The 25,171-nt window shown below is 39.5% G+C and overlaps 1 protein-coding gene across 4 annotated transcripts in view; it reads right to left on the reverse strand.

Moving 5' to 3' along the window:
- The window catches only part of zgc:171482 (zinc finger protein), a 72,276-nt gene extending 49,262 nt beyond the window's left edge, over positions 1-23,014 (reverse strand). For all 4 annotated transcript variants that reach the window (XR_005637160.1, XM_039784362.1, XM_039784360.1 and 1 more), the window contains exon 1: positions 22,451-23,014. The gene's annotated coding sequence lies outside the window, so the exon portion shown is untranslated. The remainder of the gene's footprint in view (positions 1-22,450) is intronic.
- Between the last annotated feature and the right edge of the window lie 2,157 nt (positions 23,015-25,171).

Genomic DNA, 25,171 nt, shown 5'->3' on the forward strand with positions numbered 1-25,171 from the left:
TTAGTGTGTTTTCAAAGAATCTGAGTGGCAACAAGGATCGTGGGATTCTGCTGGGAGAGCTAAACTTACATGATTATTGAAGTCAACTAAACCACAAATATAGCACATAAGGATGGGGTTTGGGTAGTGGAGGGAGTGGTGTTTATATTGGATGTGTTATACTAGGGTTGGGTACCTTTCGCATCTGAACCAATATTAGTACCGGTACCTGAAATTCGGTTCCCGGTACCCAACAGTACTTTTTTCGGTACTTTCTAGTGATGTGCGATACCACTTAATTCCTATTCGATCCGATACCAAGTAATACCCAGGCTGGTATTGCCGATACCGATACCAATACTTTTTACGTATTTTATTTGTAGTGTGATGTGACAACTAGTTTAAAGTAAAAAAGTAGGTTTTAGGCTTACCAATTCCAAATTATAGCTGCATAATGACAAGACAATAAACTACTCTCATATTATTTAATTATAAAGAAAATCTCAGAGACTTGTACAGTAAAACAGATTGAAAATAACACACAAATTTGACTCTTAACCTTGTCACAAAATATTCCATATCCACGTTTTGCTGTTCTTTACAACACATGTAAATCAGGCACCCTTGAAAACCGTTAACTCAAATTGTTTTCACAAAACATTCATGTTTACAAAAAAAATAAAAAATAGGCTCCCCTGGCCAGCTCCGTCACAGAGCCGCAGTGCACACACAACTGATCGGCGGAAGGAGAAGTAGTTCCTTCCCCTAACCGGATATAATTAGACTTTTCTGGTGACAACAAGTTACTTATGATAACATAAACACTCACTCCAAATTACTGAGTTTAAATATCGATCTTTTTATATAACAATCGATACTAGACGTTGGGATCGTAAATATCGATACTTTAGTATCGATCTGCATATCACTAGTACTTTCCCTCTGTAATTACAATTGTAGTTGTAAAAATTATTCCAAACCTACTTATCCTATTTACTTTACTAAAACGTTATTTATTTAGAATATTTTACACTCTAAAGAAATTAAACGGAAATAAAAATAAAACCCCTCCCTCTTTCCTCCCAAACCTGTCCCTACAACCTATTAAATTGAATAATTATTAATTTCTTACTCACTGTAACTTTTATTCTTGTATTTGTATATTATTCTTTTTTTCATTTTTTGTTTTATTTTCATCATGACCATTTTTAATTGCTCTTTAATGTTTCATGTAAAGCACTTTGAATTGCCTTGTTGCTGAAAGGTGCTATAGAAATAAAGTTGCCTTGCCTTACAACCTCAGCCTGTTAGTCACCAGGGCACAGAAACCACCGTTGTGCCTGCTTGTCTCATAGGAAGTGTAACGTCAACAGCACTGCGACTGCTTTCGGCTTGCCCCTTGTGCGGTCTTCCCGTCAACCTTGAAAAAAACTACGCCTTTTTTTGACAGTTTGTTTTTGCTTTTTCCAATGTTTTAAATTGTAAAATTTTTCTTCTTGACATTTTCAGCGCTTATTTCTACGTCCCATATTTTCTGATATAAAACAAATATTGAATTGGGTCAATTTGACCCTAAGTCAACACATATCATATCACAGTGAATGGTGTCTGCGTGAGGTTTTGAAAAACTGTAACCACACACAACCACTTTATCGGCATTGCCGTGACTAACTGTAACTTCAACAAAACTGCAGCGCCGACATAGTTTGCTCCTGCACCTGTGTGTGTGTGTGTGTGTGTGTGTGTGTGTGCGTGCGTGTGTGCGCGCGTGTGTGCGCGCGTGTGTGTGTGTGTATGTGTCGGAGCTCTGCTCTCCATTAATATGCAGAGAGGACAGATAAGCTTGCGCTTACGCACTCTCAGGTACCAAAATTTGGCACCGTTTGATTTTACGTGAACCAATACTCGGTAATACCGACGAGATTCGGTCGGTACCGATAAAAGTACCCAACCCTATGTTATACACCTTCATGAATATGATTGGATGTTCCTAGCCACAGCTGATGCCAATCAGTCTTTGCTGTTACTGTATGTCTGTGTTGCTGGGGCTCAGTTGGAAAAAGGTAATTTTACATACTTCTGTGCACCAAGCAGGATTTTGCAATGTGTTTCGCAATCTGATGACAGTTGGTGGGTTGACAGGACTTTGTCAATCAAATGAAACTACGCCCACACAGTCCTGATGAAGCATATATGTATAGCATTTAAATGCCAGTGTTAAATACTTAAAAAAATATTATGAAAGTCAGTGAATATACTGTATACTAATGATTAGGGCTGCACAATATATCACTTTTTAATCGTCTTAGTAATATAGACATTGTGAAAGGCTGTGACATATCGCAAATAATTGTTTGTGTGGTGTGGTGGTGATGGCACAGTGGATATGACACATGCCTTTGGTGTGGGAGATCTGGGTTTGATTCCCACTGCAATACATCAACAAATGTGTTCCTGAGCAATTTTTCTAATTATTTTCCTAATTTCATGCAGCCCTGCTAATTATGGAGGACTAAAAATGACAGAAGGAAAAATAAATAAATAAAAGTAGAAATAAATTAATAAATGCAGAAATATAGTGAAATTAAACACATTTTGGTAACATAAATGGCTATTTCTGTATTTTTACATGTATTTATTTATTTATGCATTTCTATATGTATTTATTTATATATTTATGTAATTATTTATACATTTATTTATTTACTTTTCCCTGCGCCTGTATGCTAATTGAGTGGGGGGTGCCAACATCAGTCTGAAGAAGGATTGGTTAGCTGGGGGCCGTGTCGCTAACCAGACAGAAGCAAACGATCCATCTATCCATCTCTGGACGCAGGCTACCTATGAATGCTGCAGCTAGTGTGTAATACGGTGTAATACAATCTATGGTAATGAGTTGGGCGTTGCTTAAAGAGCAATGTGCAGGTTGAATTCATAACTGAATTAATACGTAATGTTGTCTGAAGAGGTCTTTTAAAAACACATAAGTAGAAATTGCTATGTTACACAAACCCTAAAGCAGAAATTTTGATGAATGGGTGCCCATTTTTAAGCTAGGCTCTGAAGTAGCCTTTCCCGCTAGCAACGCGTCATATGACGTAGGCAGAGGCAAACAATAGGTTGTGCTCCCGCTTGCTTCTCACTCTACAGTGGTGAGAGAGAGCAAGATATAGAGGAAGTTTATGTACCGTATTTTCCGCACTATAAGGCACACCGGATTATAAGGCGCACCTTCAATGAATGGCCTATTTTAGAACTTTTTTCATATATAGGGCGCACCGGATTATAAAGCGCATAGAATAGAAGATACTGCAGTCAAACGTTTGACTGGGGTTGCGTTATGCATCCACTAGATGGAGCTGTGCTAAAGGGAATGTCAACAAAACCGTCAGATAAAGTCAAACTTTATTAAGCGTTCTGACAACTCCGTTCACTCCCTCCTTATAGCATTTAAATCTAAGTGGTCCGAGAAATGGCGATCGTCTCAACGTGGTCCCTGACATGTTGTCATCGGCTTGTCCGCTTCCATTGGCCATATCAGAGGCAAACCTGAACGGATTGGCTAATAAGAGCTACCAATCGAAAGCTTAGAAGCTAGGGAATACGTTGACGCCCACATCGATCATGTAGCAAGCTGGGCAGAGAAGCTAGCGGCGATGACAAGTGCGGAAATGGAAAACGCGTTTTTCCGTTGTGATTCGGCCAGAAACTTCAACATTGTGAGGCGAACAGATCGTTTTGGAATATAAAGCTTGGATATTACATTTCCTTGGACTTTTGTGGATTTATGAAAATCAAGTTTTGGCCAAAATACCACTTTGTTGCTGAAAGGACAACGAAATCAGGTATGGATGCACTCGACCGCGCGACGCCGAATTATGGCTGAATTGTTTTATTGTAAATTGTTTACTTTGTAACAGTTGTGTAACTGCTATAAATCTTCGTATGCTTTGTATGTGGGCTTAAATTAATCATTAGAGGCTAAGCTTTCAATTGGTGTGTCGCATGGCTGTATATTTTGAATATTTAATGCTTTAAAGTTATAAAAACGCGAATGAGTGGAAGTTTTATCGAGGTTACAGCGACGCAGTGTCCCGTCAACGGGGCAGTGATCCGAGAGGTTGATCCATATATAAGGCGCTCCGGATTATAAGGCGCACTGTTGTTTTTTGAGAAAATTAAAGGCTTTTAAGTGCGCCTTATAGTGCGGAAAATACGGTAAGTCATAATGGTAAATTATTGTGTTTGTGCTGGTTGCACAAAGTCCAGTCGGTCAGAAAATCATTTTCCTTGTAGGAGAAGCAAGGTTTTTTGTTTTTGGGTGCGTTTTGTGCAGGTGAAGTGAGCAGACTTCATTGCCGCGTCTGTCACCACACACTCGGTCGTTTGTGGTGCTCATTTCACTCCGGAGAGTTATAGACCTGGAGATTTGTTGGAGTCTCGGATGGGATTTTGGAGTAAGGACCATGTGAGGCTGATGACCGATGCTGTTCCCTCGGTGCACTCGATGAAATCAAGTCCACCACCATCAAAGCTTTCACCTGAATCCGGCGCGGGCAAGACTGGAGGACCAAGTGGTAGCACTTGCAGAATTTCCATGCACCGAAAAAGAGCTCTTAGAGTAAGTCTTACTTTTAATTCTTGTAACTCTTAATTTGGCTGATTTCGTAATGTTTTAATCTAATAATTTCAGAATAAAGAAGTGATTTGAGCGTGTATGTATTGGGCAATCCACCATCTAACTAGTAACATACATGTTAACTTGGCTATTGCATTAGCAAATGTTTGGTAGCTGATGATTTGATGACAGGAGTAGCTAAAATTGCGTCTGAAATCATTCCCTCATCTGGATTAAAAATGCGCTGACTGCAAATTCCTAGCATCAGGGCTTCAGTATACAGAGAGAGGGAGAGACTTGAGTTTTAGAACAGGTTTTCGTAATTGTCTGCCTTGACATCAATGCAGTTTGCATTAAGCTAGCTATGAGCTGTTGGCAGCTAGCTAGCCCAAACAACCCCGTTTTTCCCGCATTTTATTAAGTTATAATAATAATAATAATAAATTGAATTTATATAGCGCAAGTTATCTATGAGCTGTTGGCAGGCAGCTAGCTAGCACAAACACCCCCGTTTCCCCCGCATTTTATTAAGTTATCTATGAGCTGTAGGCAGGCAACTAGCTAGCACAAACGCCCCCGTTTCCCCCGCATTTAATTAAGCTAGCTATGAGCTGTTGGCAGGCAGCTAGCTAGCCCAAAACTCCAGTTTCCCCTGCATTTCAATTCAGACCGTTCTCCCGCACGATTTTGCATCCCAGTAGGCTACTCTCTGGTAATTTAGAAAGTCCAAATTGATATATTAATCAATATGCTGAAATCTCCTAGATTTTGCCACTAGATGTTTTGACACGTCAGAGCTGCTTTGGTTTTATTTCTCTTTTTTTAAAATTATTATTACTGATCCAGTTGGTTTTTCAGATTTTGGCAGAGAGTGCAGCCAGTAATGAAGGGATAGATGCACCTAGCACTGTAGATTTTGAAGAGACAGAGGGCTTCTCTCTACAGGATCCTGTACCATTAGTGCTTCATCGTGGGTCACAGTGCAACATCAGATGTCTGCAATGCTCATCAGGTAGTGTAACTTGTATCTATCATTAGCTGTATATGACACATAAACATTTACAAATTACTTCTAATGGTAGGAAGAAGACATTTCATACTGGACTGTATTAGGTTGTGCATGTGTTGTGACCACTCTCTTTTTTTATTTTTTTTTTGCCTAGCAGTTTTCCTTGGACTAGGGTGGCCCCTAAATCATGGCTGCAGCTGTCGCCGTGGTCCTTCTACACCCTGCTACGCCGTGCAGTTCCCTGCTACGCCGTGCAGTTCCCTGCTACGTCCTGTAACGCCCTGCTATGCCATGAACTACTGCAACTACTATTTATAGTCGCAGTTCAATTATCTTTATTGTGACTATTATTGCCACTGTTCATCACACCCCCACCCGGCACCGTCAGACACCGCCTACCAAGAGCCTGGGTCTGTCCCAGGTTTCTTCCTGAGAGGGAGGTTTTCCTTGCCACTGTCACACTGAATGCTTGCTCTTGGGGGAATTACTAGAATTGGTGGGTCCCTGTAAATTATAGTGTGGTCTAGACCTACTCTATTTGTGACTTGAGTGTCTTGAGATAACTCTTGTTATGATGTATTAAAGTTGATAAAGATGAGACTTTATTGATCTGGTGGTGAAATTCACAAGCTACCTGCCAAGTCAAACTTCTAAAAGTAATGCAAAAGTAGTGTAAAGCATTACAATTCAGAGACAGTAATATTGTAATATAACTAATTACTCTGAAATGACAGTAACTAGTAATCTATAATGAACTGCATTTTGGAAGTAACTTGCCCAACACTCCTAGTTACTATCAATGAAATTATGAATACATTTAATACAAGACACTTTGTAATTGTGTTCATTTTGTGAAAACAAAATATATTTATTGATTGCCTCCCTTCCTCTGGAAACTGCCTCCTGATTGCGGCCACAACACAAGCTGGTATTGCCTTCCTGATCTCCCTGCCCAGAAACCCGTATGTCTATCGGACCACCTGCCTGTAGGCTGTGAATCGGAATTGCCTAGAGAATGATAGGGGTGAAATGTTGATATTGATAATCCTGTTAACATAGTCAATATGATCACGAGTGACTTATTTGATGTAACATTTTCAGTTATTCTATTCCATAAAGGTATGTATGCACATCAGAGTTTAAAAATCTGCTAATCCCTCAGCATGAATAATGCACACTATATTAGATTAGATTATACTTTATTGTCATTGTGCAGAGTACATGTACAAAGACAACAAAATGCAGTTTGCGTCCAACCAGAAGTGAAAAAAAATCAAATATGTATAACTAAGTGTAAGTAATGAACAACATGTATAGATATGTGCAATGTAGTAGGAGTAACATAGTAAGAATATAGATATATGCAGGGTATTAACAGAATATATTATAAGAAAAACGGAATAAATATGGATATTCAGTATAAACCACATAGACAGATATGCGTGCGTGTGGTAACAGTACCATTGTCAGAAGCGAGTAACGTAAGAATAAGTGTACTGTATGTGCAAGAGGAATAGTATGAAGTGCAGTAGAATATGGCTATATATAAGTAGTTACAGTATGTACATTAATTATTTTGATACAGTTTGTTATTTGTGTAGAAAACTGACAACTATAATAGAAGTGTATAATAATATAATAGTGTTATAAATTACTCTCATCTAAACATACTCTGGTCTGTTGGCTTGGAGAGGACCATACTCCTGCCTGAAGTTGAGGTATGCTACCAGCAGCTAGAATGGGTTGAGGCAGCAGGCATCAAAGCCGGGAAGGAGCGTCAGGCAGGTAATGTCCGTGGCTGGGACTAAACCCTCAACTAGTGCCCAGTAGGCATCCACCTCTCGACAACATGCTGTCCACCGCCGACGCCATAGCCTCACAATGTCCGCACAAGCACCTAGCCAACAAAACGATTATGTGCTAGTGCTAACCTGCTTCTCTTAATACATCCATGGCTTGGATGGACTCCACAGTCCCTGTCTCAGCGTTAAAATCTTAGGTTGTAGAATATCACAAGACAAAACATTGCTGGCTTAAATTAAGACAGTCTACATGTATGTTTAATCTAAAACAAGGTCGAAAGTATGTTTGTTAAAGCAGATTTATTGTATAACACCGATGTACTAGCCTAGATGAACCAGCATTAGCCACAGTAACACGGTAACTCACCAAGTCACTTGCCCTATTCGCCACTGGTTTGCAACTTCTCTCTTGTTCCTCCCCCTGATCTCCCCCTAATCTCCCCCTGACCTCTATCTCGCCTAGGACGCTCATAATTAGGCCTGTGGGCCATTATAGGTATGCTCGCCAATGTTGGAGAGCTCGGTTTCTTCATCCACGTCCATTGTAATTTGAGCATGAACTTGACCAGACTCCCTAACGTTACGTCACTTCCGGTCAGTGATAGATAGATGCGGAAGTTATTTTATCACAATTTTATCTCAAATATCGTTTATGGCGGTTATATATTCCTCCAGTTTTGAAAATCTAGTTGTTTATCATTAATATACACTATGCTGTATAGGGGTGTTCAACCTGCACATAAGCAGCAGAGTAGGCTTCCTTGTACCAGTGAAATCAAGGCAGTAGTAGTAGATTCGATCACATCGCTCTAACCAATCCTTCTTCAGACTGATGTTGGCACCCCCCACTCATACAGGCGCAGGGAAAAATAAATGTGGAAATGTGGAAATACAGAAATAAATAAATGTAGAAATGTGGAAATACAGAAATAAATAAATGTAGAAATGTGCATATACATAAATAAATAAATGTAGAAATAAATTAATAAATATATAAATAAATATATAAATACATAAATATATAAATACATAAATATATAAATAAATGTATAAATACATAAATAAATACATATAGAAATGCATAAATAAATTAATACATGTAAAATACAGAAATAGCCATTTATGTTACCAAAATGTATTTATTTTCACTATATTTCTGCATTTATTTCTACTTTTATTTTCCTTCTGTCATTTTTAGTCCTCCATAACTAATATATATATATATATATATATATATATATATATATATATATATATATATATATATATATGAAAGAATATATATAACATCTTTAAAGCCAGTCTCCTGCATGAAAGTCAAGTGTTAGGCTATCCACTGAGCTATCCAGCTGCTGCAAAAGGCATCTACCAGGTAACATGAGGACAGAGATGAATATTATACACAACCAGTAGCTCAAATTAAAATTGAAAAAAGGCCTAAAAAAATAATTGCAAAAACTAGATGAGTCTTAGCGAATGCACGAAAGCCTGAGGCATCTAAAGACAGAATGAACCTTAAGGGGATTGTCCCTCAAATCTCAGCTTCTGGCACACCATTCATTAAAAAGCTGCCATTGAAATGGACGTGGCTTTTTGTTCTTGTCTAGTAAATGCAACTACTTAGACTGTTTCCTGTCACCTGGGTTTAGAATATTAATTAGTTTGCAACGAGATAGCGTTGTACTAAATGAGAGCCCTATTGTACTGAGATATAGTATAATTTTTATACCAAGGGGGAGCTTCAGAGACACTACTCCTTTTAGAAATGCATTCTTAGTTATGACCTGAAAACACACCTTTATTGGTATAATGTAGACTTGAGATAAACTAGTGAAAGACAGAAAAATGTGCCACACTTGACAGAGGACATACAAAGAGAGAGACCTACAAAGAGACAGGGATAAAAAGAGAGGGAACAGCAGGTGGTTGGGACAGCAGGGCGTCTTTTAAGTTCCCTCATCCCCTCGTTCGTTTTCTTTTCGACATCAATCTTTCCATTTCTGCTTCAACAGAAGGGTCGATGTGTACTGGACTGCCTGTTCCCTTCTCCCTCTTTCTGCGCTCACATTTTATATAGTTCCTTTCTCATTTGAAAATGCTCCTCTGATTTAACTGTCAAATTATGCACACAGACAATGACATTTTGACATCAGCCTGTGAGCCAATGGCCTGTCTAATGAGTCACTAGTGGGTAGAACAAGAGAAAGGGTTGCAGGGTTAATAATATGGAACCCTACGTATATCGCAAAGGCACAACTTTGATGTTCCACATTACAATTTTATTCTCTGTTTCACTCTTGGTAATTTAATCTTTTCCGAAAAAAAATCCTCATTCATTCTGTTTGCACTGCAGGAGCTCTCTTTGTACTATTATTTCTCAATGCTGCAAACTGCAAACATACGCAGATAGGCTACAAACACACAAGTCTCGCTAAATAAAACTAAGAGCTAAAAGCTAAAGATGCAAAATGAGTGACACATATGTGATAAGGGTTCCTGTCAGTTCCTTCATAGTTAATTTCTGCATTGTCAAACCAAAAGGGTAAATTCTGTTGGAAAGAGACAAAGTTTGGTACAGACAATAACACACTTAATGTCAAGGTCAGGTCACACATATCTCCACCTGAGTCAGTGTGTGTCTGTCTGTGTTTTTATGACTCTGCCTTTACTTGCTGCTTGTTGTGCCCCAATTTCTATTTTGGGCCTAATTCTCCTCTTTTATGGAGCATCATGATATTGACAGAGTAAAAAACTGTTACACATATTCACACTACGCTCCTCATCTTTCTCCTTTTCCTCATCTCTTCCTCCTCTTTTCTCTCCCTGTGGTGGAAATGTGGCCTTGCGGGAAGGGATTATTCATGAGGGATGGTCGGGGCTAGACTTATCTACTTTCTAAAAAAAAAAAAAAAGCACCTTAATACAGAAATAAATTGCTATGCAAACACTGAGTTTATGACGCAAACTTTATTAGTCAACTCTATTCATCTCATTAATTTAGAATTTGTAATCTCTTATGTATGTATGTAGCCTCTATGAAACCTTTTTCTTCATGCGGGTTCTCTGGTGCTTTTATCTCTGAAAATCTCTCTCTGGGCCATTACTTGTTAATAGTATTAATAGCAGATCCACCACTTTAGGCCACAATATGGATTCATTAGAGGGTGAATGAAGACTATTATCCCAGGCAAAGTTTTCTCAGTTTAACCGAGCACATTTACGTTTGTGTGTGTGTGTGTGTGTGTGTGTGTGTGTGTGTGTGTGTGCGCGTGTGCTCGCGTGCACAGTAACTGAGTTAATGGGGGGAGACGAAGGCGGCCTGAAGTTTGAATGGGGGTTGTGGTGTTACTGAAACATATGGGGGGTGCTATGCTGAATGGCAACAAAACTGTTGGGATCAATCTGTTCCATTAGCAACTAATTGCACCGTTTTTATACTTTGGCACCTTCTGTCCAAATGTTCTTATTCTGTTTAGTGTAACTTCCCTGGCAAGTTCTCAACTCCATATTTTCTGCTTTAAAGCGGTAGAGCAATTATAGACTAAACAATGTCTTGTTTTTTTGCACTAAACATCCCGATTCAATACCAAGTGTATTAGACCTGAGACGACACTAATGATCCTACAAAAGAAAGAAATTGTGCGATTAATGTAAAGAGGGTCTTTAAATATGGTATTGCATTAAGCACAAAAGCACTCACTTCAAGGATTTTGGCTGTTGGCAGCACAGATATAGAACAATTGTTCTATATCTTTGGTTGGCAGCATGTGGTTGTCAGTGTAATACACACACTTATACACACCTTTCCTTTGGTAGGCATAGAGTGAAATCAGAGCATCTATTTCAATATTTTCATTAATGTATTTTCCTAAACCCAAACAAAAAATCACGCATAAGCAATATTCTACTGTATTTCCAAGTACAAAATGTATTATACCAGTGGGCAGATTAGAGCGAAATGGAGAAGGGAGCAAAGAGATTTCCCATGAGGCAATGTGTATTTCAACACAAAAGACAGGCATTACCTAAGTGACTAAGCTGGAGTGAGACATACAAATAATAAACTTGAAAGATATTGGGAAGAAAAATATAATTGTAATAAGTGGAACAACTGAAGTGACACAAGCCAAATAATGCTTTGTAATGACGTTCCTCTCTTCAAATCTCTCAATCCTCTCTCACTCTGTTTGTCTTAATTACGAAACTGACATTACTGCAAACAGCTAATGAGCAATATGACATTACACCTCTTACTAATTATTAAAATAAGCTTGTTGTTCTGTGGCACAAAAAGCTCTACCAATACAATTTTTACGCCAAGATTCTGCTGGTTTGACTATTAAGCAGGTGTATAAATAGTTTCAGTACAACACGGCTGAGAGTTAATGATGTATTTTGGTCCTAAGTGCAGATATATCCTTGTAGGGTCAATTGTCAATCACAGGTCTCCTATTTTGTGTGTCCGTCAGTGTGTCTGTCAGTGTGTGTGTGTGTATGTTTGCTTGAGTAAATGTAGCCATGCCTGCAGGGATCCCCACATTAAGCCAAAGGTTAAATGCACCTTTGTAAGAGGTGTTTGTCTCTGCATGTGTTTGACTGCATTTTCTTTCAGTGTTTTAAAAAAAAAAAATTTAAATATGTTTATTGCATTGTATAACATTGGGTTCAGACTGCATTTGTTCATACAAGCAACAATAACATCAATAACAATAAGCAGCAACCAAGAACTTACAATTATTTGGCGGATTCTGAATACAATTATGATGAGGCACCGTAGCAAATATCAAGACTAAGAGACCAAAAAGTAAAACCAGGAGTCAAAAGAGATAAGAAAAATTCTCATTGAAACCGCTAATGCTACATTATCAATATATGTGACCCCTCATCACTCTGTTTCCTCCCTCAGACCCCTTAAGTGTTCCAAGACCGGTCCCCATGCCCTATCAAACGCATTCTCCCTCCCTGTAATCATGAATCTGATCTTCTCTAAGTGGAGGACTTCACCCAGCTCTCTCAACCACATCTCAAATGAAGGGGCAGCATCTGATTTCCAAAATCGCAATATAAGTTTTTTAGCCAGTACCGTACCCAGTTACACTGGCCATTTGTCCCTGCCAGAGTTCAAAGCAATGTCATTTGTAGACCCCAGAATGGCCACAAGGGGGTTGGGTATCCATTGCTTGTTCTTTCACAGTGTTTTAATGAAAACTTAAAAATCCACCTGCATAACCTACTGTGTAACTGTGCTAGAATAATTACGCGGGTCAAGGTAAAGTAAGGCAAGTGCAATAGTGTTAAAGGACAGTTTCTGTTGTTTACATGCTGGGCTGACTATATGATCCTTGGGATTGATTGTACTTAACTCTAACACTGTAGAAATGTTTATTTTTTCAGTTTGCCAGTAGCTGTGTTCTCTAAGACGTTGTGAGTGTTATTACATTGAAAGGATTGATTTTAGCATGTGGGTTCAACTGTTAGAGCTTTCTTGGTCTTTGAGTGTTTGTTATACCCATTTCACACCAAGGGCTCAACCGGGGTTGACTTTGTGTTTGAAAGGGTTAACAGGCATTGATAGCTCAGCTTCATAACCCAGGTCGAGAGCTGGGTCGGACCATAGCCTGTAAAAATAATGGACAAAGCTTCCGGGCCTGAAAAGTGAAGCCAATGCGGAAGTGCCTTAAACCTGTATTCTATCTCATTTCCAGCAGGGGGCGACTTCACTGGTTGCAACAATAAGTCTGTTTCTTTAGAAGTCTGTGGGGAAATGACTCTACTTCTCACTTAATTTATTACCTTAGTGACAAGGTTTTTTTAGTTTATGGCCTCAATCGCTACTTTCAAGTCTTCTTTAATACAGCATGTTGTTCCTTTTGTAAATTATTATTATTATTATTAATTTATTTTAAAATTGACAATAAAGCAAGGCATGCATTAGGGGCGTGGCTACATGCCGGCCTTCCAATCATGACAGATGCTTAGCAATGCGTATCCATGGCCCTGTGTACATTCAAATAGCCCTGAACTTGTTTTGGGGTGTTTTCCATGTTTTCATCTTAAACTTTGACCCTCTCACTGTGTGTCTTCACGTAATAAAAGTTAATTTAAATATTTTGTTGCCTAAAAATGTCTTGTACAGCATTATGCCAACCAAGCTAGGTAGCTACCAAGTTAAGGGAAAGTTTGCAAATTTTCTGTACTACTGCTGCCAGCAGTACCCAAAGGGACCGCGTTTCCCAGCCGGTAAATCTCCACTGGATGACTCGCTTCAGATGGGTTGAAAATCGACCACTTAAACACTTTTTGCTTAGCGCTGACGCCATTCACGTGCATATTAAGTTAGGGTGACCAGACGTCCCCGGTTTCCGGAAACAGTCCCCGGTTTCCGGGAACAGTCCCCGGTTTCGGTGACCTGTCCCCAGCTGGAGCTGTCCCCGGAAATGTCCCCGGTTTTCACTGTGACTGACAGACCCGAAATTGGAATGAAAGAAAGAAAACATTGACCAAACGTATAGTCGCGCATCCTACACGCATAGGCTCAAGACAGCCAGAGCAAGTGCTACTCAGAGCTCAGAGATGTTCTAGAATGCCCATATTTCTGGCAGCGCGGTAGAATAATCTTTGCCCTTTGCGAGACAGCTACAATGGGCTTCTTTCATCCATCCATTCATTCATTCATTCATTCATTCATTCAGCCAGCTAGCACTGATGAGTGTGAGTAGTACAATATCTCATAGGATAGGTAAACCAAAGGTGTTCTTGTAGCCTAAGTGTTATTGTTTATCATCTAAGTTATATATTATTTAACCTTTAACCTATATGTGTAGGCTGTGTATGATCTACAATTTGCAATAGCTAGTGCTAACATTATTAGCAGTGATACAACCAACAACTAACTACTACTACCACTTTTAAAGTTACTAAGCAACAATGAGTTGTTTGGTGGTCATTCTTTGCGTGGTCTTTCCTTTCTCGCAACTGGTAAAACAAAGTTTTAAAGTAACGAGATATGAAATGTAAACAGACCCAAATAACATTACTTCAGTGTTTTCAGATCATGATGACCCTGACTTGATAGTGAGAGTAGCTTATATGACATCGCGTGAGTGTGTTGTGTCTTTGTGTGTGTGTGTGTCTCTGTGTGCCTGTGTCTGAGTACAGCAGTAAACAGAAGACAATGTTTATATTTCCTTGTTTGAGATGATGAGAGAGATGGTGAGAAGTGAGAACTCCTGGCCAGCATTGTGGACTGAAAGTCAGGCTAGGGAGTTTAAAAACAGGCGTCCTTGGTTAGAGTGGAGGGACAGAAAGTTAGGTAAATATCAGCACACATGCAAAGCTGATATAAATATATGGAAATTCATAAGGTCAATGACTATGCAAATTAGAGTAAATTCTTAAATCTTAAATGTGCATTACTTTACACGATTAAATTACTATATGGTAATGTTAGTTATCAATGGTCAGATAATTAACTAAAATAAAAAGAGTGTAGCTTTTTTTCTCCTTTCGTCTGCTTTTTAGGCATTTGTTAGCCATGGTGATGACAATTGTAAACATTTCATTAAATGCTTTTGTGTAAATTTAGGCCCTGTTCAGCAGATGTTATTGCTAATAGATACAAAACTTGTATGATGATGCTAATTATTAGTCATGGTTTTGTGTGGCAGTGTAGGGGTGTCTATTAAATGGCTTATTTGTGTGATGTCCTGTTGTGTTCAGGTTCGGTTGCGTTTCTCAAAAAGTTAAATCTGTCTCAACTTTAAGTGTTGTTTTTCCAGGGCTTTAAATAAACGCTATCAATACTGAAACGTCTATTGTCCGTGTACAGTTCGTATTCGGAAACATCAAGGTGCGTCGCTCTGGGACAGGTGAGTATGAGGCTGGGAGGGGAAAATCACAGTATAGGCCTACTCACTACAAAAATATAGACTACACCACTGGCTGCCAGATGTTTATTTTATCACTATAACATTACGCTCGATATCGGAGGACTAGCCTATTCTATACCACCCTTAGTCACACACTCCAGGCCAGGTTCAAATCTCTGATATTTATTAGCGCCGACAAACACTGAAATACTGTATAAAGACAGGATAAGTAGGCTACGAGACAATCAATTAATCAATCAATCAATGATGCAATTAAATAGCTACACAGAGACAAACTAAGACGATAATAAATCAAACAGGCAAGACAACAAATTTCTACATGGTCTCCAACTTTGGGCCAAAATTATAATGTATTCTCATGTAAGCTATTTATGTCAGAACAGACATTTTTGTAAATTGCTTTGCCAGAGTATCCAACCATAATGGTTATTATATTGCCAGATTCCAGACAATCCCACTTACAAATATGAATATATAATGTATTTCTACTGGCATGCTTCCTAGTGACATTAATGCAAAAATATGAAGAAAAAACTATTTCACCTGTGTTTGCATGGTTAAACTTATGAAGTGCAAAATACTTCAGGCTACAGCACAAATATTTCCATCCATAGATAGGAGTAATCAAGTCTAACCTCTGACTTTCTTTTCAAAGTGCACCAGATTGATGCATTTAAACGTTAAAATAGACATTTTCCTACAGGGGCGCATGCCCATGGACCCCCCCCCTATGGGGGCTTGTTCCGCAGTGCAGCTCTAGGTCTAGTGAGGCCCCTGGCGCAGTGTCCCCGTTTTAAGTTTACAAAGATAAAAAAATGTCCTGTTTTGGAGGTATTTACGCTTCTGAGCTGAAAAAGTCCCCGGATTTTGTCTCAGAAATCTGGTCACCTTATATTAAGGAGCCATGTGCAGAAGGCGCTGGTAAAGAGAGAGGGGCTGGTTTATCTCCACCAGCAAGTTTACCGACAGCTTTTGTTTTAGCTTGTTTTCTAAAAGAAAATTGCTATTTGCAGAGTAACATGATGTAGCTGTGTAAAACGCTGGATGAGAGACTGCATGCAGACATTAATGTTACCTTGTTTAACTTGTCCGCTCCGTGACACACTTGTTTTTTTGCATCTTAAAATGATGCCAAATTTTCTGTCATTTTCGCCGCCTATCTCTTTTAGCCCCTCATTATTTTTGCTCTCTTCCTTTATTTTGTAATCTGCGCTGTCATTCTTCACGGCATGTGTCAACAGCAGCGTCAGCCCGTTGTGCGACAGTAATAATCATCTGTGCGGAAACACAGTGATAAACAACGTTAGTGACATTGTTTAAACGAAGTTTCGAGGCAAATAATTTTGCATTAAGGATTTTTAGTAATCAAATTATTCGAGTTACTCGAGGAATTGTTTTAGCCCTAATTGTTATCAAACAAAGAGAAATGTTCTCCCCCCGCCCAATCTCTCATGTGAGGTCATTAGTATGCATGGCTCTGGGGTTGTGACCCTGGTCGTACTGTATCTGAATTGTCATGACCAGGGATCAACCCGTGTTGCCTGGCTTAGTCTGAATAGACAAACGAAGGGTTGAACACGGGTCAGATAACCCCGGTCTGACCCGGGTCATTGGTGTGAAAGAGGTATTATAGAACAGTGCCTCTAGCAAACTGAAAGCTACAAGAAGAGAGAAGCAATCAATGGCATTGTTCATAGCAATCAACTGTCAAATGATCAAACAAAAAATAAAGTCCATGTTATAAAATGACCCAAAAAGAAGAACACCTAAATGTTGAGCTATTTTAGATTAAAGTGATGGTTCGGAGTAATTTCACCCTAGGGTCCTTTGCACCATGACCTCGAGCCAAACACCCCCCCAGAAGCTTTTTTCAGCTGGGTCGAACATTGGGAGAGTTAGCGTGATCAGCTGAATAGCTTAGTGCAGGGGCTAATGGATCCACTTTGTATCTCGTAAATGACCCCACTAATAATGCCCGAAATGATACCAAACTTCTACACTAGTACAAATAGGTTATGCACTCATAAAATGATGGATTGGAAAGTTTGTAAGTACACCAGAAGTTTATGTAAATAACACTTGCCTGTTGGCTTCTGCTCTCTGTTGCTGCTGCTGCTACCTGCAGTTAGACGAGTGCTTAGGGCCGTCTACAAATTACAACACCGAAAAGAGATGCAACAAAAATATTTATTAATTTAATGATTAAAAAAGGTAATGTCTCCAAACTTACCTCAATTATAACTTGTCTTCTGCTAGTTATACTACAGCACTAACTAAGTTAAATTAATAAAGAAGCCAAGGCAAGTGTTATTTACATAAACTTCTGGTGTACTTACAAACTTTCCAATCCATCATTTTATGAGTGCATAACCTATTTGTACTACTGTAGACATTTGGTATCATTTCGGGCATTATTAGTGGGGTCATTTACGAGATACAAACGTGGGTCCATTAGCGCCTGCACTAAGCTATTCAGCTGATCACGCTAAGTCTCCCAATGTTCGACCCAGGTGAAAAAAGCTTCTGGGGGGTTGTTTGGCTCGAGGTCATGGTGCAAAGGACCCTAGGGTGAAATTACTCTGAACCATCACTTTAAGCTTTAGGTAAATAAAACAAGATCAAGTGAGAAAAATAATTTTAGTAGTATTCATCACGCACTAAGCACCCTGCCAACTACTGCCAATTTCAGTCACATGAACTCTACCTCCTTTACCATTTGATTAACAGAATTAATACATTATGTTTTCTAAATATGAGTATGAGTTTGATACGGGAATTGGAAAATAAAAGGGCATGTTTATTTTCTCTTGCAGAAAAGAAAAGTGAGAGAGGCCAACAGCCTTTACACATACAACACAGATTCTATGATAGAGCGGTGAGTTATTTGTTATGAGTTATAAGCCCTATTCGCACGGGATAAGTATTACCTGGTGACCTCCAGTCATTTGTAATAATCGCGGAGGTTGTCTGTGATCTTAATCCCGTGCGAATCGGTCATGTCTGTAATTTGTAAAGTAATAATTCCCCCGCAAATGACCTACCATATTTCGCCGAAAACGGAGGTCCTGTGATAATATTAGTCCCGTGCGAATCGGCATCTCTGTGATTTGGGGTCTAACTGGCTGCGTTGTCAATTATAAATGAAAAGTTTTGACATCATATCCGGGGGATAATGTCTGTAAATTTGAGTAAAATACAGACTTCAGTTATCCCGTGTGAATGCGCCAGACGAAATACAGACGTGTGGGGGTCATTTATAAACTACAAGAGGTCCCCAGGTAATACTTATCCCGTGCAAATAGGGCTATAGTCTCTCCAAATGCGCACACACACACACACTGCCCTATCTACAAAGATGGCATACATATAAACATCATACTGTGCTGTGCTCGTGTGCTGTGTAAATGATGACCAAACACACAAGGAAATTCTATTGATATATATGAGCTTGGACTGCATGCTGTGCAACCAACACACACACACACACACACACACACACACACACACACACACACACACAAGCATGGACTAAATAGGGCATGACCTTGCAGCACCCTAGCCCATATAAATAGGAAGCTATGTTCTATGATCAAGTGCATATGTTGCTGTTGCTTCTTCAACTTGCATCTGTTCCTCAATGTGTCTATAAGAGTGTCTATGAAGTTTTGAGAAAGCAAATAACTTATTTAGACAAATATAAAGACAGAAAAGAATGAATACTACATCTGATATGCATTTTTTTCTTTCCTCATTCACTAATGCACCCACAATATCCCCATCTCCTTTCCTCATCCCCTCCTGATCTGGCAGTAGGCCAGTTTCCGAACATGGTGATGGAGCAAAAGAAAATTGATTTCTAAAGAGCTCTGTCTGCTATTCCTGGATATGAAATATGCAACCAGTTATTAGTCTAACACTGATATTAACATAACATGACAACCGTGTCAAGATATATATTAAAGATGTCTCTCTTGTTCCCGCTGAGAGATACATGAAATAATCTAAAAATGATGAACTGCCCCTAAGCATTCCAAATCATTATCAATACTGCACAATTGTGATGATATCTGCTTTGTTTGAGAGGAAAAGAGGCACAAAAAGCTCTTTGAAAAGGTTGGCACTGCAGTGATGCTGCTATGAGACAGACAGATTCAATATCTTGATCGTGTAGACAGGCACAGTGGGCTGTTCCATATCAGCTATTATGCAGCTATTAATGAATGTACACTAGGAAAGGTCAAATAGCCCACACACTGATGTGCATGGACACACACATTAACACAGATGCACCCATGCATAGACTCACATTCACAAAGTCAGCAGAAAGGTCACAGCATACGGTATGTGAGAAACAGATTTTTGAAAAAGATATACTGCCTGTTGCTATGGAGCATTCCTGATGGAAAACGCACACACACACACACACACACACACACACACACACACACACACACACACACACACACACACACACACTAGACAGACACCTACACATGATGCGTTATCAATCTTAAGGAAACCAGAGCAATTGCACGCCTATGAACACACACACACACACACACACACACACTTGTTCAATCAATCTATGTCCTATTAAAAAGGCGAAGGAGCACACTGCTTCAATTATTGCTCTCAGATTGTGTGTGTGTGTGTGTGTGTGTCAATCTTTGTGTGTGCATATGCTTTGTTTGTATGTATAGAAGGAAAGTGGGCACTTTGCGAGAACAACATCGCTTTTCTGTTTATTCCTTCAGGACCGGGTAAATTATGCCACTCGGTTAATCAGATTCTTCCCCTGATGCAGTTCAGCACCTCATGAGAGACAGAAAGAGGGAGAATGAAATAGGTGTCTGTACTTCTAGATCACTCCGAGCTGACAACAGCTACACTGCACATGTTCCACATAATGAACATGCTAATGAACTACATTTTCTTTTGCTCCTCCTTAAAATGCTCACCTAGGGTATTAGCTTTGAAGTAGTCTCGCATTGCCAGACCTTCCTCCACAGCACTGCGGAAGAGGGTCTGGCTAGTCTACACAGCATTCCCGGGATGGGAGAAAAACGTGCTCTGGTTTATTGGCATTTCTTTAAACCAATCACAATTGTGATGGGCGGCGCTAAGCACCGCATGGAGCCACGGTGACGCTGCAAAATAGCCTTGAAGGAACTTGTTTTGGTGGAACATGTGTACGTTCAAAAGTTGTTTTAGTCGTGCAACAGAAAACTCAGATTGGACAGATAGTCTAGCTAGCTGTCTGGATTTACTCTGCAGAGATCTGAGGAGCAGTTAACCATAGTCCTCATAAATCCACCAGAGTTTAAAATGCCAACACAAAGAAAGCGGAAGGAAACGGACATCTGGCCAAAAACAGTTGCATCCTCTGCATTTTCTCGAAAGTAATTTTAATTAACAGTTTATGAAAATAGTTGCTGATAAATTGTATGTCTGTTGATTGAACAACTAATTGTTCCAGCTCTAGTTTAGCACTGTTGTTTGGTATTCTTGGGCTCTGGGAACCTCTGATGGGCATTTTTCACAAATTTCTGTTATTAATCTGTTATTTGGCAGTTTCGCAATAATGAAAATAATCATCAGTTGCTGCTCTGATATGGTGTATAAGGTGCATTTCTCTCCTATTCTAGAGACACTCTGTTGCCCTGTCTGCTGCAGTGACCTGAAGTACAGCTGAAGTCTGTGCACGCTGATCAATAACTGTATGTAAACAGAGCTTGAAGCCTCGGCTCAGATTAGCTGGTTGGGCTACATGTGGAAAATTAGACCCAGTACAAGTCAATGGAAATAAAAAGGCAGAGTATGGACTGCAGTGAGGGGAGTTTGAGGTAAATAAAATGGCCTTTTCTGTGGACTGAAATGATGGCTGCATGTGTGATGACCGAAATAAATTGAATTATTTTACTTCATGACACCTTATTACAATGTTTCTGAATGAGTGATATTTGGAGATAGCTTGAAATGTGTTTGTGTGAGTCCTGGTGACAGGCAGGCGAGTGCTGTGTAAAGGCCATAAGCTCGTATCATCCTTCCACAGATGCCAAGTATGAGACTGTGCATTCTACCCAAAGTGACAAATATTTGCAGTGAGCAGGCTCTCAATGAGATTAATAGGAGCCAGTGAAACTAGATGCAGCAAGTATCAGACATAATCCATAATATGTCTGACATGTGTCTCATATTCATATTTCACATAAAGTCATTACTGAAGGTGTGCCAGAGCTTGGATTTGCACTGCCGTGAAAAGTTTCTGAATCATGAGGAAAATCCCTGCATCTAATTCAAACTATAGTGGGCTGCCAGCTTTCTCTAAATGTATTCAAACTACACTAGAGCTGAAATAAAATGAGCTGAATTTCTTATATAGTCGATTGAAGATGAATCTACTATATTGATAATTGATTAATCATGTAAGTAGTTTACTGTATCAAGCAGAAACACCACCCATTCTCTGGTTTAATCTTTTCCAAAGTAATGATGAGCTCCCTTTTTTGTTACTGTAAACTGAATATTTTTATTTTGCACTGTTGGTCAAACAAAACAACACATTTGGAGACCTCACCTTGGACTCTGGCATACTGTGATGGACATGTATCACTATTTTCTGACATTTTATTGACCAATTAATCAACATTAATCGATTCCCAGATCCAGAACTGATATAATCATTAGTTACAGCCCTAAACTACATTAGTCCAGCACCTCATGGTGAAACAATCCAGAAACACCTGCATCGACCTAGATAATTCAGTTCAATTCAGTAAGTGCTGCTTTTAGATACATTGTTCTATAAAACCCCCAAGAAGGATTTTATAGCACGATAGGAAAACTATAATATCATGCAGCAATAGGCATTTGGAAACTTGGATCAAAACCACGCCTCAGATTTATCTACAGATATTTTTTAAATGCCACAAAGTTTGCAGAGGTTGCTACAAACTCTACTGACACTCGCTATATCCGAGCAGGAGTTCCATAGCGATATAGAGTGATTTAAGGTGCCAAAGCCTTAAAGTATTCTGCTTGAAACAGGCAGAAGAATGATCCAGACGTCGGAGGTCAATACAGTCTAATAATTCATCTGTTGAACAAACTCTACTGTCAGTATTCTCCATTCAGTTCGGAGTCCATCACTCACCTTGCGCAGAGGCGCTGACTCCTCTCCACGAAACCGACAACCATCCGCCAAATGCCTGTATTTAATCCTTTAACGCACCTGTGCCGTAAAATCCGTCAAAACTTAACGTGAGTCTTTTCAGGTGGAGCGTCACCTAACGCGGTTATTCAATACAGATATTTTCTTTATTTCTTGTTTTAAATCATGCCGTACCGTCTAAAAAAAAAAAAAAAAAACCTTCTCGCGCTGCTCTCTGTCGTGATGCGCGTGCCCTCCAACGACTCCTCTGTATTCCGTAGTATCGCGGAGGTAAGAAGACACGTAGCTCTGTTGATATCTTCCACTAGCTACTACTCCGACCAAAAGGCACCGCGGAGGGGAAAACAAAAACAAAGTAAGCTATCCCAGCGCGAGGGAGTGAAGAGTGGGGAGAGAAGGGGGGCGAGGGGAGGGCGGGGTGAGGAGGGAGGAGAAGAAGAAGAAAGTGTGAGCAGCGTTTACCGGGATGAATGAAAGACGGAGAGCGCTCTCGGCTCACACAGTGTGTGCGACAGTGTATGATAGGCTACTGAATGCTCGGTTTGCAGAGTGAGTGAGTTGTAGCACTGGTTGAGTGAGTAGGTTTCCACACAGTGCACCCACATGAATATCATCTTACATAAAAATGAACAGTGAGACAGAAAGAGCGGCAACATTCCCAATTATAGTGTTATGCTGCTCAGGTGTGTGACATTCACCTTGTCACATAATACTGACCAAGATGTTGTTATTGGTTTCAAATGAGGTCGGGGGAACGTGCACCCATCTGAGGGGTGGCAAGAGGTTTAATAAGATGAGAGTAAATAATAACAAAATACTTCTGCTATACAAAACTAGATATTTTTCAGCTACCATTCTTTAATCTTAGTTTTCTTGTGATACATTGAAAAGTTTAAAACCTCTAAAAATATTCAGTCAAAGGGAAAATTACTCTTTGGTCACATTGCTTGCAGCCTACAGATATAATACATGAGGTGGTGTAGGTATTGTGAGTTTCTGCACTGTTGTTCCAGCATACATTTGACTGAAGACATTGAAGCCTCCTGGACAGGTTACCAGGTTGCCGGGATTCCTATGATATTCCTACAATGATTGAGATGAATAAATACCCTGTGGTATTTTCTTTTTTACATTTGATTCAACAGTTCAATAATTAGTCATAAGGACTTTGTTAATGTGCTGAAACACCGTTTGTCAGAAAAAAAACACCAATATGAAGACAGCTCATTGGTCTCAGGGAACTTGTAATGGCCATTTTTTTCTATTTACCCACCTTTTATTGATCCAACAATTAGTTAATCAAATTTGGAAGAAAAAAATGGATAAAAAAAATAACCATTAGTTGCAGCCCTACTGTATTGTACCAAAAGCCAAATACCAAAATGCTATCAAAGCTATATGAATATTTTTCGCTGTTGCCCCCTTTTCTTATGGCTTCAATTTCGCTTCTTCATACAGCATTCTTCTGCAGAAATTAAGTTATTTTGATGATCTGTAAGCATAACCTGAGTGGTCAACATATAAGCTACAATATGAGGATGATTCTGCAGACCTACTGAAATAGAACACACGGGTTAAAACTGGCAGATTCTACAAATCATTATTTCAGCAAAACCAAATTGCTGCAAATGAACCCATGGAGGAAGTATTTCTTAGGAATTTAAATAACAAACAGTTGCGTTTGAATCCCAATCAAATCGAGACACTACAAAGCCATGATTCACAGTCCAACCCACAGAAACCCCATGTTTGGTGCCAGAATGATTTGCACAGCCAACAATAACCACCCATTATCAAAAATGGCATTAAGTCACTGTGGACTGCAAACATTTCCTAAATCATATGCACCAAATTTAGAGCGTAGCTGAAAAGAATGACATTGCTATGCCCCTTTAAAAAAAAATTATTTTTCTGTTCGATTATCGAGTCTTTTTGAAATGCCACATTTTCTCACTAGTGTATGAATGTGCATTCATTCCGGGAGAATGGACGCCTATTACACGCTTTCAGAGGCTGTGACAGCAGCCCTTAGTGAGGAAGCCAAACACTTCACAGTTCAGACAATGTACCCAGGCAGACTCACACACACACATACACATACACACACAAGCATGCACTCACAGATCCAAATACACACAAACCCACTGACACAATGCACATCGACGAGATGCAAGGGCCAATTTATCAAACCACCAGCCAAGGCAGGCCTGAGGACATATAGTGCCAGCATTGGTCTGGAGAAAGAGGGCAGGATGTGCCTGTGTGAGTGTGTGTTTAACTTTTCTTTTTTCCTTTGCCTTGACAGTAAAGTTGTTCCACCCAACATAACATTCACTTTTGCCTTTGGGTAGTTTTCCCAAGTAAAATGCATTACCTTTAATACTGATGCCGGCTGACGTGGCTGCATGGCAAGAGAATTTATAGTTCTTGTGATTGTCAGGTGCTTTGTAGTAAAGAAGAGTGTGTGTGTGTGTGTGTTGTGTGTGTGTGTGTTGTGTGTGTGTGTGTGTGTGTGTGTGTGTGTGTTAAAAAGAGACAGTGAGCAAAAGAGAGGGAGGGAGAGATGGTGCTATTGTCCCATGTTATTTCTCATTAAACTGCAGGATCAATGTTCATTCTCAGAGCTTTACAGCATTTACAAGCCCAAACTAATCCACTATTAGAGAGCTGCATGACAGAGCTGCATATAAGGCACAGAACAGT

The sequence above is a fragment of the Perca fluviatilis genome, chromosome 19 (genome assembly GCF_010015445.1).
Source record: "Perca fluviatilis chromosome 19, GENO_Pfluv_1.0, whole genome shotgun sequence".
Taxonomy (NCBI): Eukaryota; Metazoa; Chordata; class Actinopteri; order Perciformes; family Percidae; genus Perca; species Perca fluviatilis.